Below are 6,000 nucleotides of genomic sequence, written 5' to 3' on the forward strand. Positions count from 1 at the left end.
CAATCATGATCATGATCAATCAACCAATCATGATCATGATCATGATTAATAAATCAATCAATCATGTTTCCGTCTCATGTGTTTTATATAGGGTTCAAGATCTCCTTTGTTTCTTTTTCGCTGTTTCAATTGACCTTATCCAACGTGTTTAACCAACCAACCAACCAACCAACCAACCAACCAATCAATCAATCAATCAATCAATCAATCAATCAATCAATCAATCATGTTTCCGTCTCGTGTGTTTAATATAGGGTCCAAGATCTTCTTTGTTTCTTTTTCGCTGTTTCAATTGGCCCTATCCAACGTGTTTAACCAACCAACCAACCAACTAATCAATCAATCAATCAATCAATCAATCAATCAATCATGATCATGATCAATCAATCAATCATGATCATGATCAATCAATCAATCATGTTTCATAAAAAATTGAAATTTAATATTGTTCTTGCGTCACTTCTGAAAAAAAAATCCACATGTACTCTGAAACTACAAGTCCAATCGACCTGAAAATTTGCAGGCAGCAGGGCATACATGTACTAAAGGTTCATAAAAAAACTTGGTGCGGATATCTCTCAAGACTTTTCCTAGAGAAAAAAAATGGCAATGCTGTAAAAATCGCTTGCTAGGTCCGTAAATCTCAGTGACATCCTACAATAAAATGTCCGCTCCTAGATTAAAATACTAATCTGTGTTACAAACTGGTGCTGAAAAATGTACATTTTAAGAAAATAATCGTTAAATGTGTATTAAAGTTACACCGGAACAATTAAATCCAAAACATGCACTGCTTGTGAACTGTCATCAAAATATCAATTTCCTACAATGACAAAAGAAATTACATTGTGTGCATTCCGTCTCTATACATGTTGTCTGTTCAAAGTCCCCACCTAAAAAGGAATAAAAAGACTATCTTTTCGTTATTATAAACCCGTGTCACGTGATGTGGCGCGCGCGCTGTACCTAAAATAAAAGAAAAACTTTCCAAACTAAACATGAAACTTCTCCGGTAACAATAATATAGACCCCATACAGAAACAAACAAACAAACAAACAAACCCCCCCCCCCCCCCCAAATTCAATTAATTTTAAAGGGGGAAAGACCCCCTACAATTGCTTTAAAAAAGCAATTGATTTATATTGTAAAAAACCTTTTTAACCATTCTGTTCCGTTAATAAAAAAATAAAAAAAATCTCCCCGAGACCCCCTTTTGCCCCCCCTTTTTTTTTAACCCTCCACTTACAACTGAATATAGGTTGGGTGCTATCTATATATATATTCTATCAACGGAAAACGAACGACAACTCCAGTTTTTTCCATATTATTAGGTCTTTCCACTTTTCTGTGGAAAGCCTATTGTATTTGTTCTGATTATTATTATTATTATTTTTTTTTTTTTCTTCCGCCAAATTTTGTTCTTGCGATAAATGTTTGTTTCGCAATATGTCGCTTAGATTTTTTTCATATTGTATCGTATAGTTTATGCGCTTTTAAATTTCACCCTGCTAAGCCGAACCATTTTCTTTGTAAGAGTTATCTCCCTATTCACTGTTTGTCATGTGTGTGCATCTCCTTCGTAACAAATTAAGAAAGCGACAAAATTCTTTTTACAAATTGTTCGTTACATCCTCAGGAATTTTTGGCTAATTTGGATCGAAGCGATTCGATGAAATTTTATAGGAGTTATGTACCTTTACGGAATAAATTTGTCGGTATGTTTTTTTAACTCATAAACGGTTAACCGTATAACCCTGGAATGTTTTTATTTGAGTCCCCTGGGTCCTAACTTAAAAAATTAGGTCAAGGTCAAAGGTCAAGGTCATATTTTAGATTTTCATATGTCTTTGATTTCCCTATAATTCTTGAATGGTTATAGATACAGAAAATTTAAGCAGTGAAAAATGTTGAGTACTTCAAGGGGCAACTTTGTTACATTATGACTGTATTGGTTTTACCATTATGTAAGGGACATAACCCCCATTGATGGTTTATAAAAAGCCATTATTAGGCATAACTCTTAAACAAAAGGTCCTTGACCCATAGGGTCTTTTGCAATGACATTGTGAAGCAATGACCTTGACAAAGGTCACAAGGTCAAAGGTCAAGGTCATGTACATATGTGATTTGGGGCACGACTTGAAGAATTTTATGTGTGTTTGCCAACCAACCAACCAACCAACCAACCAACCAACCAATCATGATCAATCAACCAATCATGATCATGATCAATCAACCAATCATGATCATGATCATGATTAATAAATCAATCAATCATGTTTCCGTCTCATGTGTTTTATATAGGGTTCAAGATCTCCTTTGTTTCTTTTTCGCTGTTTCAATTGACCTTATCCAACGTGTTTAACCAACCAACCAACCAACCAACCAACCAACCAATCAATCAATCAATCAATCAATCAATCAATCAATCAATCAATCATGTTTCCGTCTCGTGTGTTTAATATAGGGTCCAAGATCTTCTTTGTTTCTTTTTCGCTGTTTCAATTGGCCCTATCCAACGTGTTTAACCAACCAACCAACCAACTAATCAATCAATCAATCAATCAATCAATCAATCAATCATGATCATGATCAATCAATCAATCATGATCATGATCAATCAATCAATCATGTTTCATAAAAAATTGAAATTTAATATTGTTCTTGCGTCACTTCTGAAAAAAAAATCCACATGTACTCTGAAACTACAAGTCCAATCGACCTGAAAATTTGCAGGCAGCAGGGCATACATGTACTAAAGGTTCATAAAAAAACTTGGTGCGGATATCTCTCAAGACTTTTCCTAGAGAAAAAAAATGGCAATGCTGTAAAAATCGCTTGCTAGGTCCGTAAATCTCAGTGACATCCTACAATAAAATGTCCGCTCCTAGATTAAAATACTAATCTGTGTTACAAACTGGTGCTGAAAAATGTACATTTTAAGAAAATAATCGTTAAATGTGTATTAAAGTTACACCGGAACAATTAAATCCAAAACATGCACTGCTTGTGAACTGTCATCAAAATATCAATTTCCTACAATGACAAAAGAAATTACATTGTGTGCATTCCGTCTCTATACATGTTGTCTGTTCAAAGTCCCCACCTAAAAAGGAATAAAAAGACTATCTTTTCGTTATTATAAACCCGTGTCACGTGATGTGGCGCGCGCGCTGTACCTAAAATAAAAGAAAAACTTTCCAAACTAAACATGAAACTTCTCCGGTAACAATAATATAGACCCCATACAGAAACAAACAAACAAACAAACAAACCCCCCCCCCCCCCCCAAATTCAATTAATTTTAAAGGGGGAAAGACCCCCTACAATTGCTTTAAAAAAGCAATTGATTTATATTGTAAAAAACCTTTTTAACCATTCTGTTCCGTTAATAAAAAAATAAAAAAAATCTCCCCGAGACCCCCTTTTGCCCCCCCTTTTTTTTTAACCCTCCACTTACAACTGAATATAGGTTGGGTGCTATCTATATATATATTCTATCAACGGAAAACGAACGACAACTCCAGTTTTTTCCATATTATTAGGTCTTTCCACTTTTCTGTGGAAAGCCTATTGTATTTGTTCTGATTATTATTATTATTATTTTTTTTTTTTTCTTCCGCCAAATTTTGTTCTTGCGATAAATGTTTGTTTCGCAATATGTCGCTTAGATTTTTTTCATATTGTATCGTATAGTTTATGCGCTTTTAAATTTCACCCTGCTAAGCCGAACCATTTTCTTTGTAAGAGTTATCTCCCTATTCACTGTTTGTCATGTGTGTGCATCTCCTTCGTAACAAATTAAGAAAGCGACAAAATTCTTTTTACAAATTGTTCGTTACATCCTCAGGAATTTTTGGCTAATTTGGATCGAAGCGATTCGATGAAATTTTATAGGAGTTATGTACCTTTACGGAATAAATTTGTCGGTATGTTTTTTTAACTCATAAACGGTTAACCGTATAACCCTGGAATGTTTTTATTTGAGTCCCCTGGGTCCTAACTTAAAAAATTAGGTCAAGGTCAAAGGTCAAGGTCATATTTTAGATTTTCATATGTCTTTGATTTCCCTATAATTCTTGAATGGTTATAGATACAGAAAATTTAAGCAGTGAAAAATGTTGAGTACTTCAAGGGGCAACTTTGTTACATTATGACTGTATTGGTTTTACCATTATGTAAGGGACATAACCCCCATTGATGGTTTATAAAAAGCCATTATTAGGCATAACTCTTAAACAAAAGGTCCTTGACCCATAGGGTCTTTTGCAATGACATTGTGAAGCAATGACCTTGACAAAGGTCACAAGGTCAAAGGTCAAGGTCATGTACATATGTGATTTGGGGCACGACTTGAAGAATTTTATGTGTGTTTGCCAACCAACCAACCAACCAACCAACCAACCAACCAATCATGATCAATCAACCAATCATGATCATGATCAATCAACCAATCATGATCATGATCATGATTAATAAATCAATCAATCATGTTTCCGTCTCATGTGTTTTATATAGGGTTCAAGATCTCCTTTGTTTCTTTTTCGCTGTTTCAATTGACCTTATCCAACGTGTTTAACCAACCAACCAACCAACCAACCAACCAACCAATCAATCAATCAATCAATCAATCAATCAATCAATCAATCAATCATGTTTCCGTCTCGTGTGTTTAATATAGGGTCCAAGATCTTCTTTGTTTCTTTTTCGCTGTTTCAATTGGCCCTATCCAACGTGTTTAACCAACCAACCAACCAACTAATCAATCAATCAATCAATCAATCAATCAATCAATCATGATCATGATCAATCAATCAATCATGATCATGATCAATCAATCAATCATGTTTCATAAAAAATTGAAATTTAATATTGTTCTTGCGTCACTTCTGAAAAAAAAATCCACATGTACTCTGAAACTACAAGTCCAATCGACCTGAAAATTTGCAGGCAGCAGGGCATACATGTACTAAAGGTTCATAAAAAAACTTGGTGCGGATATCTCTCAAGACTTTTCCTAGAGAAAAAAAATGGCAATGCTGTAAAAATCGCTTGCTAGGTCCGTAAATCTCAGTGACATCCTACAATAAAATGTCCGCTCCTAGATTAAAATACTAATCTGTGTTACAAACTGGTGCTGAAAAATGTACATTTTAAGAAAATAATCGTTAAATGTGTATTAAAGTTACACCGGAACAATTAAATCCAAAACATGCACTGCTTGTGAACTGTCATCAAAATATCAATTTCCTACAATGACAAAAGAAATTACATTGTGTGCATTCCGTCTCTATACATGTTGTCTGTTCAAAGTCCCCACCTAAAAAGGAATAAAAAGACTATCTTTTCGTTATTATAAACCCGTGTCACGTGATGTGGCGCGCGCGCTGTACCTAAAATAAAAGAAAAACTTTCCAAACTAAACATGAAACTTCTCCGGTAACAATAATATAGACCCCATACAGAAACAAACAAACAAACAAACAAACCCCCCCCCCCCCAAATTCAATTAATTTTAAAGGGGGAAAGACCCCCTACAATTGCTTTAAAAAAGCAATTGATTTATATTTATTATTATTTTTTTCTTCCGCCAAATTTTGTTCTTGCGCAAAATGTTTGTTTCGCAATATGTCGCTTAGATATTTCCCATATGGTATCGTATAGTTTATGCGCTTTTAAATTTCACCCTGCTAAGCCGATCCATTTTCTATGTAAGAGTTATCTCCCTTTTCACTGTTTACCCTCTGTGTGCATCTCCTTTGTAACAAAAAAAGATAGCGACAAAATTCTTTTTACAAATTGTTCGTTACATCCACAGGAATTTTTGGCTAATTTGGATCGAAGCGATTCGATGAAATTTTATAGGAGTTATCTACCTTTACAAAATAAATTTGTCGGTATGTTCATTTAACTCATAAACAGTTAACCGTATAACCCTGGAATGTTTATATTTGAGTCCCCTATGTCCTAACTTAGAAAATGAGGTCAAGGTCAAAGGT

The sequence above is a fragment of the Mytilus galloprovincialis genome, chromosome 1 (genome assembly GCF_965363235.1).
Source record: "Mytilus galloprovincialis chromosome 1, xbMytGall1.hap1.1, whole genome shotgun sequence".
Lineage (NCBI taxonomy): Eukaryota > Metazoa > Mollusca > Bivalvia > Mytilida > Mytilidae > Mytilus > Mytilus galloprovincialis.